At 40.8% G+C, this 13,452-nt stretch overlaps 1 pseudogene; it reads right to left on the reverse strand.

Moving 5' to 3' along the window:
• Nucleotides 1-11,070: 11,070 nt before the first annotated feature.
• On the reverse strand, nt 11,071-11,451 carry LOC103665690 (annotated as a pseudogene).
• Nucleotides 11,452-13,452: the final 2,001 nt, after the last annotated feature.

Consider the following 13,452-nt stretch of genomic DNA (forward strand, 5'->3'; position numbering starts at 1 on the left):
GATTTTCAGAAACACTATCGATCTATTGGCATTGTGCTCAGAAGTTTTCATCATTTTCAGCTCAACAATATTACTTCCATATTCATGTTGGAGATAATGCAAAATCACAGAGGAAAATTTAATTTCTTTTCTTGACCATCTTAGCTTTAAAAATGTTTAATAAAAGCTATAGCTTTACTAAGTTTAAATTCATTATCCTGAATAATGAGTTATTAATTATATTTTAAATATATATAAGCCTAAGTAATGTGACCATTTTTTATAACCTGTTTTGGATGAAGATGGAAGTGACATAAACAGAAAATTAAGTGGGCATATGTGCGATGTAGTCTTTCCACTAACGTCTTTTATTTATCTCACCTGAGTATTCAAGGATATTTGCTTTTATGTGAAATCATTAACATTGGGGTATCTTGTTCTTTACAGTTCTACCCAGAAGTTGCTTTAACCTCAAATACATGCTTAGAATTCTTTAAAGCATTAGACCCTAAAAGGAGAAGAGGAAGAAGAAGGGAGGGGGGAAGGGAGGAGGAAGGAGAAAAGAGAAATAGCCTGCGTATGGGGTGAGGGCTCACCTCTGTCCCTGCCTTTCTGGGTCGCTTTCTACCTCAGCCCCTCAGCCTCTGGAAAGGGAGAGAGCTGGAGGCTGCCCCAGGCCTCCAGACTTCTACATTCTTGGCTCAGCTCCAGCAGCCTCCATGGTGGGGCAGGCCAGCTCCCACCTTTAGCTCCTGGAACTTCAGCCACAGGTGGATGAGCCTCACTACTGTGACCTTTTGCTTCTCTGAGTGCTCAGGCAGCTCTAGAATCACCTGCTTTCATTCCTTGATCACCTGGTGCAGCTCCTGGATGTCAGAGGCCAGGAGCAGACCCTGGTCAGAGCTTCCTCTTGGATGAAAGCTGGGGAAACAACATTTGCCTGTCATGGAGGAGAGGAAGTGGCCTCCAGCTTAATCACCAAGCCCAGAGACACCCCAGGCACCCATCTGCCTGTAGCTCCAGCACCTCACAAGGACCCAGGGCCGGGGCCCAACAAAGCCCCTAGAGTCAGGACACTGTTGATATTGGGGGAAGGAAGACAGGCTCAAGTCTGAGCTGGGGAGCTGAGGCTGATCTTGCCCGAGGAAAGGGACAGAGCTGCCCTCAGGAGCCATTTTCCTCTTCCAGGAGACCAGGAAAAGTGAGGTGACACCTCTACTCTTGGAGCTCAGTGTGTGGCCTATAGGAGGGACTCAAAAATTTTTTAATGAAGATACTAAAAGCACAAATAAAATAGGACCTGTACCTGCAAAGCTTAAAGAAAATGAAAGTAAATGAGAATTGGGGACTTCCAGGTGAATCTTTTTTGATTTAAGTTACATTTGAATGTTACTATGCTTCTCTCAAGTAAAAGTTGAAGATACTTTGCATTAAAAAAGGGGGGGAGGTGGAGGAGTGTGTGTGTGTGTGTGTGGTAGCAATAGGAAGGGAAAAAGAAAACAAGTACAAGGAGAGAAAAATAATGGGGAGGCTTAGTGTCTTCCATAGTGGATTCCCTTTCCAGGATTCTTTCCGAGCTAGTTGGTATTATGACTTGTTCCAAGCTCTTACGGAAGAAGGGAACAGGTGCAGAAAACTTAACAACTATAGCTCTAGGACACTCTGCTGAGTTGGGATGATTTGGTGACTTTCTGAATTTGCATTTATAGCCCTCTGTTATTAGAAATATATTCTTGTGTATTTGGGCATTATTTAAACTACCAAAAAAAAATTAGCTCTACCCAGCAGGTAAAACATCTCTGACAGAATAATGCTAAATTAAACAAACAGTGCCTAATGAGATCTGTTATTACCTGCTCTTTGGTCATGCTTGGGCATGCAGTCTGAAGGCTTGTGTTTCTAAGTGCTGTCATAAATCTTTCAGCCTATTTTGCTCCTTAAAATTCTAAATAATATCTCTCCTCTAATGTGGAAATCTGTATCCTCATTTAAATCTTTAAATCTCATTTAAATCTTCAAATCTCATTTAAATCTCCAATGTTGAAGTCTTTTGTCTTCATTAAATCTTATCTTTGAAAAGATAAGAAAGTTTGCATTAGAACAGATCATTTATTTTATTTTATTTTTTTAATAATTTTTTATTATGTTATGTTAGTCACCATACAGTACATCCTTAGTTTTTGATGTAGTGTTCCATGATTCATTATTTGCGTGTAACACCCAGTGCTCCACGCAATATGTGCTCTCCTTAATACCCATCACTGGCCTATCCCAGTCCCCCACCCCCCGCCCCTCTGAAGCCCTCAGTTTGTTTCCCAGAGTCCATAGTCTCTCATGGTTCATTCCCCCTTCTGTTTACCCCCCCCCTTCATTCTTCCCTTCCTTCTCCTACCGATCTCCCTGCTATTTCTTATGTTCCATAAATGAGTGAAACCATATGATAATTGTATTTCTCTGATTGGCTTATTTCACTTAGCATAATCTCCTCCAGTCCCATCCATGTTGCTGCAAATGTTGGGTAATCATTCTTTCTGATGGCTGAGTAATATTCCATTGTATATATGGACCACATCTTCTTAATCCAGTCATCTGTTGAAGGGCATCTCAGCTCTTTCCACACTTTAGCTATTGTGCTGGGGGCATTATGTTGCCCGATTTCAAGCTATACTACAAAGCTGTGATCACAAAGACAGCATGGTACTGGCACAAAAACACACACATAGACCAATGGAACAGAATAGAGAACCCAGAAATGGACCCTCGGCTCTTTGGGCAACTAAGCTTTGACAAAGCAGGAAAAACATCCAGTGGAAAAAAGACAGTCTCTTCAATAAATGGTGCTGGGAAAATTGGACAGCTACATGCAAAAGAATGAAGCTTGACCACTCTCTCACAGCATATACAAAGATAAACTTCAAATGGATGAAAGACCTTGATGTGAGACAGGAAGCCATCAAAATCATAGAGGAGAACATAGGCTGTAACCTCTTTGACATCAGCCAGAGCAACTTTTTTCATGACACATCTCCAAAGGCAAGAGAAACAAAAGAAAGAAAAGAACTTGTGGGACTTCATCAAGATAAAAAGCTTCTGCACAGCCAAGGACACAGTCAAAAAAACTAAGAGGCAGCCCATGGAATGGGAAAGATATTTGCAAATGACACTACAGACAGAACAGATAATTTTTGAAAGAGAAAATCCACTTGCTTGAAAATGAGAGAGTATTAAGAATAGGATTCTGCCAGAGGAATAAATACCTGAATCTGGTGAATCCTTCCATTTCCACTGCTTTTTATTAACATCATTGTCATCAGTATGACCCTCAGGAGTGTCTTTCCAGAGCTTCTTGCAACTGAGCTCTGTGGTGGGTGAAGAAAGAGAGGACAGAATTCCAACACATGGCTAAGACTGTAAATTAATCCTCCTTGATTGCACATTGCTTGTAAAGATGTTACCTCACAGACAGTTAATTCCGTAATGTGAAAGAAAGTCTCTTAAGAGAAAAAAATGTATATAAATTGATAGCTAATACCTTGCCTCCATGAATATATTGAATCAACTCTTGCCTCTGCACCTATCTCATACCCTGTTTTATAATTAACTTATTACACAGTTTTATTTCCTAGTTATCTCTAGGGAGATATGGGGTCTATAAGAAGAGCATAGACTGGAGTCTTATAGAACTAAGGTTGGATCCTGGCTTTGATACTTATTAAATATGTGATACCTGAGCCTAGGTGCCCATAGGAATTTCAAATTTACTATATTGCAAATCTTAACTGAGATCTGTTTTTCCTTAGGATCTATTCCTTCTGTCATATTTCTTATCCCCAGCAGCCCCTGACTCAAATTAGAACCCTGTAAATCATGATAGGCTTTCCTTTTCTTAGTCTACCATGATTTTTCTATACGTGTAACCTGTCAATTTTCTCAGTGGCTGTGCTTTTCCACTACTTCTTTCTCAGTTTTGACCCTATTCGATGCTACAGGGGCTGCCTTCTCACTGGCTGGTCTCTGTGACTCCAGCTTAACCATTGATCTATCCTTCGTGATGTTGCTCTTGTGACCTCTCTAAAACATCAATCTGACCATGCTGTGCTCCTCAGTAAACTCCTCAACACCTCCTTGCTGCACTCAGGATAAGTGCCAAGTCCTCATCGTGGCCCTCATGTCTCTGATATGGCTCTGGCCTGCCCTCAGCCCTGTGCAGTAGGTTCCAGCCACTTGTGTTTTTGGAATGGGCTGAGATCTTTTATGCCTGAACCTTTCTCACACTTCCTCCTCTACGAGGAGTCTCCTGTGCAATTTTTTGGAAATAAACCAGAAGCCCACAAACAAAAATGAAGCAAACAACACAACTTTGACTATTTAGATTTACTCTTGAGTACTGAGGAAGATTTTCTTACCCTGTCTGCACTAACCCTCTGCACTGTATATGTATATGTATAGGTATATGTATATATGTATATGTATATATGTGTGTGTGTCTATATATATGGTTAAGAAATAATTACCTTCGAAAGTAGTGGTCTCCCACTTTTTCCTGAAATCCTTATTCTTGGGCTTAGAATGGCATTTATTTTTATTTATCTTGCTCCTGTCTTCTTGGTGCCTAAACTTGCTTCTTCCATATTGTTCAGTCCTAGATTTCCCTTATGCCTTGATCCTATCTCACAGACACAGCTACCACCGCTCTGAAAGCACTCTAATAAATGCTATTTCTTTGTTTAAAAAAAAATATGTCAGCTCTTTTATGTTAGTCTGTAGCCTACATTTCCTCCTTATTGACTTGTAGTTGGTTGTAGTATAACAGTGTTTAAGCTCTTGAATCTCACTGTTTCTGTACTTCAACCACACACCCTACCCCTCTTAATTATCTTTTACTGGGGAAAATCAGTACTGAACATTCATCTTATATAAGCATTTTGTAAAACAAACTCTCTTATGAAACATGGTAATTATTTGACAAGGTTTAGCACCACAGTATAATTTCTGTATCCTATCTTATTCCAGATGTGGATATTATTCCTGTGATCATGTGCCACCTCTCTGAGAAAGATGCTGCTGATTCACAAGGTCCCTGTGTTTTGAGTAGGTTATACTTGGAAGGAGATGAGTTATATCAACTATGTGTGCTTGCTCATAATGTAATGACAATCAAGTGTATGCTAGTTGAGTGGGTCTAGGTTGGTGGAGTGTGATCACTGAACATGAATCACACTGCTTTGAAGGGAATGTAGTCCACATGCTTACCTAAAGAGGGCTCTTACATGAAGTAAAACCCAATCCTAGTCCACAGTTTCCCAACTGATTCATTACCATGAACTCCTTGGTGTGCTGGGGTATACTATTGATTCTCTTACCACTAATCATTTTTGCTCTTGGACAGAAGGGAAAAGATGCTAACCACCATGGTGCAGAAAAGGAGGCTGTCAATAGTATGGAATAGGATCAAGAATTGTTTGGACCCCTTCCTGTTAGATAAGAGTAGGAAACATCTCTGGGGATACTACTCATCTCTTCCCTCCTCTATTATCCTGGTGGGTTTCATAAACAGTGTTATAGACCACAAATTATTTGACAGTGCAACTTAAAGTGAGGATTCTGGCAGGTTTTTAAAAGCATGGTATGGTACAATGCTGTTTTATGGAATCAATATTGCCAGACACATCAGGTAAGCCGTTAAGACTTAGAGACTTCCAAGAGTTTCTGAATGATTTGCATAGAATTCACATGCAACAGAAAAGTACGAATCTAGGAACAAAAATCTTCTTGTCAGTATTAAGTCAACAATGTAATGTCTCTCTGGCCTTGTTACACGTGTAATACACCTGAAGCTGTGTTGTGGCCCCACAAACTATCAATGAGCCTTCACCACACCTAGGTGTGTTGGGTAATTTTTCTTCTTGACAATCATGAATGACAAATTATCCTTAGGACAAGAACATGGGTATACTGTTATCATTGTCACTATCATGATTAGAAATAACAATGCCAAGAACATTCACAGGCACTAAGTGTTATGCACTGAGCTAAATATGCAGTTATCACTGGCTCTCGAATATAACTGTAATGTGTCATCAGATCTCTTACAATGACATATGTGACAACAGTTTTCCTTTTGGCTTGTCAGAGTCAAGTTTGTGGTGAAGTCCTCCATCTTTCCTGAAAAAGAATGAGGTGTACCATTGTGAGGATGACTGGTCTCTTTGAGAGTGATTCCACTGGCTAAAGTAGGCTTTCCTAGTCCGTGACATGATCCTGTGTTCCTTTGAGCATCACTGGTTTATACTTACAAAAGAGCCTAGAGTTCCGAGCTATGTTAAGAAGTGAAACACCATGTCTGGTCTTAAGCAGAGAGCTCTCTCTACATGGCTCCTGCCCTCTGCCCAGCCTGCGAAGCATTCCATCTGCCTATGTCTGTGAGGAGGTGCACAGCCTCTGGGGCTGAACCAGTGGGGTCAAATAATGTTCTCACCATTTAGTGTAATTAACTCCAACCACCCGTCTGTTGCAAGCCCCAGTGCAGCCAACACAAGCAAGAGTAGGCCAAGAAGAAATTTCTCCTCATTATTAAACCTAAATCTAAGCACTTGTCTGTCTGTAAAAACAGAGCAAAGGGAGGAAAACTGAAACCAGTGCACGGGGTCTGAGGTTTCAATAAATGTCAGGGAGCGTCAAGTCTGTTTAGATTGCAAATTATTGCTGGCTGACGGTCTTACCATTTTACAACTAGAGATTGCTGTCATGGGGGTGACGTGGTGGAGGGGAGCCTCTCACATCACAGCCAGAGGGGAACAGAAGTTACCAAATACTATAACAATCATAAAACATTACAAGAGGGACTTTAGCATTTGCTAAATTTAGTCTTTCCTTAATGCACATCTCAAGAAACAACAGCCCACAACACTTCACTCTTCCTGTTGGGTTTGATGAAGTGTTGGATTTGCCAAAGATTGAGACCTCATTTCTCTGGTTTAGCCGTTCTAAACTTACCCTTTTATCCCTCTCTGCTTAGACACTTTGAACATCTGAGAGTGATAAAGACGCCTAAATGTTTCAAGGTGAATTAATACCTTACTACATATCCTGGAGAAACACACACCAATAATTTGAGTGGTGGTTAAGACTGTTTTTCAAATGGATTAAATGAGTGGGCAATTACTGATTAAAATAAACCCAAGGCTTGAGCATTCCAGCCCTGTACATGGATGAACACTGGTCAGCTGCTTTCCATTGGTGGAGAGGCTTTTCTCATTGTGAAACATATACATGCTTCTTGGTGTTTCTATGGAAGTTTACCAATATTTCTTATTCACTTTTCCTCTGACCAACACTTAATGAAGATCTACTGTGTGCCAAGTACTGAGTTAGATATACTGAAAACCAAGAAAGTGATGGTCCCCTTTCTCCCTGAGCTCAGAGTCAAGTGTGCTTATTTTAACCAAGGTTCTTTTGGTTTCAGATAACTGAAAAATCCCTCAAGTTAACTTAAGGCCAAAGGGAGAAAATTGTTCTAAGGTATAGCAGGATCTATAGATCCAAGAGAAAAAATATAGCAGGACCGCATAAAAGCTTGGAGGTAGGCACTAAGAAGCTGTTAGAAATAAGATTACCTTCTTCAAATCTCTAGTTGCACCATCTCTTCTTTCTCTTGCAGGCGGGCTCTATTCTTCTTGTTCTCTGTTTCCTAGAATTTATCTTTCTTTTCTTAACTCTGAATGTAACTAAATAAGGGCTTCTCAGGCAAGCTTCCCATTTCAATTAACTAGCTTTTGTAAATCCCAACTCAGAATTTATGGAAGAGAGAATTGGATCTGTCCAGCTTGGGTCAGGTGTATATCCTTGGAAGTTAATCTTGAGTATAAGAGGTGAAGTCTGAAATGTGTGGCTTAATTCCAAGCATTTGAGGTAAGCTGAGTCTACTGATACAGTTGATTGATCTGATGTCTATATTGATACATTTAAAGTGCCATTAGAATGAGGTTACAAATAAGGGATGTCATAGAACTGTTCTGTGAGATTTTGAGGACGACAGAGTCAGTGAACTAGTCAATGTCTGAAAAAAGTCAAAGGAAAAATAATTATGGTCTCTGTCTCACTGTAACATGAACTGTGATGCTCTCTCTTGATAGTAGCATGACTGCTTTCCATAGTTTATTATCTTTCTTAAGGATCTAGGTTATGCCAGGAGCAGCCAGAAATTACCTGCCATAGCACTCCAGCCCACTTCACAGGTGGCCTTGAAATAGAGTAGAGGAGGGAATTCCTGCCAGTGAAATTATGAGCCTTCTATCTTCCTGTCCACATTTTCTGGAAGGCTTGTTGAGCTGAACTCAAAATCTACTCCATTTCCTGGGAAACAGCCAACAGTATGACCAAATGACAAGTACCAGACTGCCTTAGTTGGGGATCCCAGAAGCAGAACTTAAGTCAAGGATTTGAGTGAAAGTATTTTATTTGGGGGATGACAGAAAATACCCACAGGAGATTGAGGAAGATAGACAAAGAAGGGAATGCAGCCAAGAAAGTGTGTTACCAAGCCAGTTACAACTGTGGATAAATGGAGATTAACTCACAGAGGGAAATTAGGGATCAGTGTAGAGCCTATGACTTGGAGTCATCCTATAAGAAGAGTGAGGTCACTAGGGAAATGATAGACAAACTCCAATAAATTTTATTAATTGAGGGCTATTCCCAGGGTTTTGTTTTTAAGTACTCTTATAACTCCAGCTTGCCGTGCTGGCAGCAGAGCACCCTCCAGAAGCAATAGAGAGCCTTTGGACAGAGAAGTGCAGGGGCTGGCCATTGCACTGAAGTGGAAAGTGTGAGATGTTGGTGGGCACTGGAATAATCTACTGCAGGCTGACCCTTGCTTGCACCACTCCTGTCACTGGTATGCCATGTCAGTTTCATTCTGTCTTATGTCGATGCTTCAAGGTGGTGGCCAGATGAAATTTATTAAATAATTAAATAAAAGACTTCAAACAGGAGGGGTGGGGTAAACCACTGTCAGCTCCAGTTGGTCTCAAGGCTGCACTTGACCTTCATGTTCTTACTTCTCTTCTACACATTTCATATATTCCTCATTCTTGCCCTCCATTTCTGCTGGTTGCCCACCCAGTAGAACCTCAGAACTTCTCCCTAAATATCAGAACCCTTGGTTACCAGGCTCCTGTCAGGCTGCAGTTGTTGAAACTCCTGCAGTCACACATTTAGTCTCATCCCCAGGCGTAGAAACACCAAGAAGCATTCAGTTCCCTCAGTTCTACACATATTTTTAACCCCATTTTATAACATTAGTTCTTTATGATAATTAGGGTCAATTACTTCTACCAGTTGAGTGGCAAAACATACTCCAGCTGCAAGAGAAAGCCCCATAAAGAAAGCAGGATTTGGTCTTTGGAAGCTGGTAGTGTTCGTTGAAATAATAAGGACGCCGGGATATGAGCAGGACACGGACAGGATCTGCTACACAGGCATAGAGAAACACTTCATGATATTTTGCTAAATGAACAAACATACAGACATTAGAGATGATTCATGACAAGGAGTTTTGGGAAAGGTGTCTGTAGGTGGGCTTCTCAGTAATGACCCAATATTTAAAATTATACTGAATATGAATATGCATCAGAAGATTCCAATAAAGGGACCTTTACTTTAACACAGTACATTACTTATGCTGCTATGGAAAAAGAACTCGGGGAGGGGCAATATTGTTAACTGAAGTGATTGACTGGCTGTCAAAGGAAAATGTGTCTGGGACAAATGTAGATGGCACTCGGGAGTCTGGGGCGAGTCCTTGCACCACTGAGGGAGGCCACAGAGTGTCAGAATTAAGAGCAGGGGCAGGCACCAGGCTTTTCATATCCAAGTCCTACCCTTTTGCAAGTCAGGACAAGCTAGGTTCTGCTGCAGTTCTGAACCCTACAGTTCTAGCCTTTAAAGCAATTTATTTCTCAATATGTCACAATTCATGCAGATCTTTACAGTTTTAATTATGATATTATTATTATTATTATTATTGGAATAGCTTTCCCTTTCCTTCACCTCACTTCCACTTCCACCCATCAAAATTCTACTTAACATCCAAATTCTTAACGAAATTTTACTCTTCCGTGGAACATTCTGCTCTCCCCCGTTCCATTACAAGAAGCGATTACTCCTTTCTCTTAACTTTGTGAACTTCATTTCGTATGTATTACCTGTTAAGGTCTTTGGTAGTTGATTTTTACTCTGGCCCTCTGCTTAAGGATAGGGATGTACTTTAGACATCATCTTATCAGTCATAGAGAAAAAACACATAATAGATACCAAGTATGTGTTGTATAATGAGTACAGTTTTAATGGCAATCATATAACTTTTGCCTGAAGAATCCTTACTTTTAATGTGTTGAGTATCTAAAATAGGGTGTATAAATCTTACACTAAACATAGTGGTAAGGCATAAGGAGCACGTGTGTGTTTGTGTGTGTGTGTGCTGGCACTTTTTCAGAGTAGTGTTGGCACCTGTCAGTCAATGTTAGGGAATATTTCCATCTCTGCTGCTTCATTTGTCAACAGTGCTACATGTCAGGGCGTGTGTTAATCCATATGACTTGTCCCCTGAACCTATATACCTGCTTTTGTGCAGATCAGAATTAAAAAAATGGCAAACCTGAATTTTCTTGTTTTTCATGGTACCGTTTTTCATCCTGGAATGTGATGCATGTGTGTATTTCAGTAATATTGTGCTGACTCTTGGAATGTGAGTGTTCGACAACTATAGCCCATGATTAAAGATAGAACCAACATGGAGTTAGTTGGGCAAACATTTCTGCAGGACCCAATGGAAGGTTGTGATCTGGGATGTTCTAATTTTCTAGTTGTGTTTTGTGTTGCGTTGTGTTGTTTTGAAAGGGATTGAAATATTTCATTGCTTTCCTCTTGGCTTTCAAGTTCAGAGCTGATTTTCTCTCTGTAGTCATCCCAGCTTCATTCAGCAGCTAACATAGATACAACAATTGCTGCAGTTTGTTTGTTTTATTTATTTAATTTTTGGTCCCAACTTTTATTCAAGAACTCATACAAAATATTCCTGATAAATGAGCTTTAATCCTCCTCTTCCTCCTCTTCCTCATCCTGGTTAATCTGGACGTAACACAGGTCCTCACTCTCTTTGTTGTTAGCAACTTTTGCAACTGATAATGGAGATTATTCTTCTTCAGATATTTTTTGGTGAGAAGTTTCAGAGATCTTTTGGAAGAAAAGGCAGCTCAGAAGTTACAGTAGTCTTGGTCTTGTTCCTTTCAGTGGTTACAACCCTTCCAGCAAGATTCCCAGCTTTACCATTCACTTGGATTTCCTCTTGAAGAAACTGCTCAAAATTGGCAGCATCCATGATTCCATCTTCTATGGAGTGGGTGCAGTCAAGGGTAAACTTCAGAACTTGCTTCCATTTTTTTTGCCCCCCTTCGCTGCAAGTTTTTTCATGGGCACTGTCGGAGGCAGAAAGGGCAATCATTATAGTTTTATCATTTGTTGGGGGAGTCCCCATTGCTTTAGCACAAAGGGAACACAGGAGCACAAGAATTCCCCATAGCACACACATACCTGTGGATATTGGGTATGCTGTCGCCCATGAGCGGGCGTGCAGGATGTGGACATACTTAAATACAGCATTTTGTTTGAAAGCGTATTCAGTTCTGTTATTCCATCCTGTAGTGTGTCAAATTTTTTGGAAGCAAAACCTGTAATGCTCTCCTACCTTCATAGCATGCTCTTCGCTTTATAAACAAAAAAAAGACAAGGGAGAAGTTATATGTTGGAGTGAAAATATGTCTATTTGTCCTAACAGGCACATAAAGTGGTAAATTTTAAAGCTATAACTAAGGATTTCACACCAGTAATCTTCCAAGAAGGCCCCTCTGTTTTCCCCTATGGTAAAGAAAAGCAGCCAAGTTTCTCTTGTTCAGTATCTTGAAATGGGCTCAATTTTGATCCAGTGGTATGTAACTCTGATGCTTGTGGAATATTGCTTAACTTGCCAAGCAATCAAGCATAGCGAGTTGCTTGTACAGCATGAGGCAGACCTTTTTGGAGGCCTTATGTCAGGAGGGTACCTACTCAGTGTCTTTTCCGACTCCTCTCTCTTTCTTGTGACCTCTTATACTTGGATGTCGGAATACCAGGTAATAAATTCCTTCTTTTTCCTGACCAGGAACATTACTGCACAGATGTTTTTTTTCCAAAACAGGGAATTTAAAGGTTTTAGCAGAATAAAGTGTCTTTGATCCCATTTTGAGGCAGTTCCATAAGGAAAGAGGAAACAAAAAGGTGAAACAGAACCAGGAAGAAAAGGAAGAGATACTAACATTAATTGAGCAGCTACTACATCACGCACTGTGACAACCACTTTACATAAGTCATGTCTTTATACTTCTAACTTCTCCCTGAGTTTCTGTTAATTTTGTAGATGAGCAAGCCACGCTCAGGAAAGTTAAGCAAATTGTTCGAATAGCAAATTGGAGCTCAACAATTATTTCATTGCCTCTGACCCTCTGCCGGCCCACTCTATGAATGTTATGATCTGTTTCTAACACCATATTTTATCAGCACAAAAATATTCAGCTGACATACAAAATAACTAGACAGAATGATTGGCATGATGAAGAAAAGTAGCTTATAGATTGAATTCTTTACTCCTCATCCAGGGGCTCTTGCATTACATATACACATTCAAGCCTTGGCTGGACATTCCAGAATGATCCCCCCACTGCTGACTTGTAGCCTTCTCTCCTATAGTGTCTCTCCAATGGCAGTTCCAGTGCCAAAGCCAATCCATCAAGTTTTCAAACGATGCTGAGGCTTTTCGTTCATTCAGCAGTCTTTCAACAAGTGTTTACTGAGTTCTTTATTAGGCAGAGTCCTGGCAGGAAAGAGAGCTCAATGCAGATGGTACAAATGAAAAGATTTTAATGAAGGGTCAACTTAATGATATGTGGGCAGGGTTACAAGTAAAAAGCTAGAGAGGCTGCAGTACCCAGAGATTAGGAGCAGTAGAAAGCCATTACATCCTCACAGTGGAAGGAATTAGGGAATGTTGCCTTTACCGGAGGAACAGAGTTCTGGCAGGAACTCTGTAGCTGTGGAGAGACGCAGCTCCTGCTGGAGATGAAGGACCGAAGCAGTGATGGGGCAGGAAGGAATACCACAGCCCCTTTCTCCTCCTTCCCTTCACCATCTTCACAGTTCCTTCCATTGGCTGAAGCACTGAGAAGCCATCTAATGATGAACGCAGCTCACAGGACTTTACCTCCAAGGGCACAGAGTGGAGCACAGAGGTCTGAAAATGGATCTGGGGTGAGTTGGGAATGAAGAATTACTTGTCCAGGTGCCCGCAAGTCTGGCTCTGACCTAAGCACTAGGGATGGAACAGTGAGCATAATAGACAGGATTCTGCACTCGGGGCTATGTTCTAGTGCAGGATGGAGA

This window comes from Ursus maritimus, unplaced genomic scaffold (genome assembly GCF_017311325.1).
Source record: "Ursus maritimus isolate PB19 unplaced genomic scaffold, ASM1731132v1 scaffold_24, whole genome shotgun sequence".
Lineage (NCBI taxonomy): Eukaryota > Metazoa > Chordata > Mammalia > Carnivora > Ursidae > Ursus > Ursus maritimus.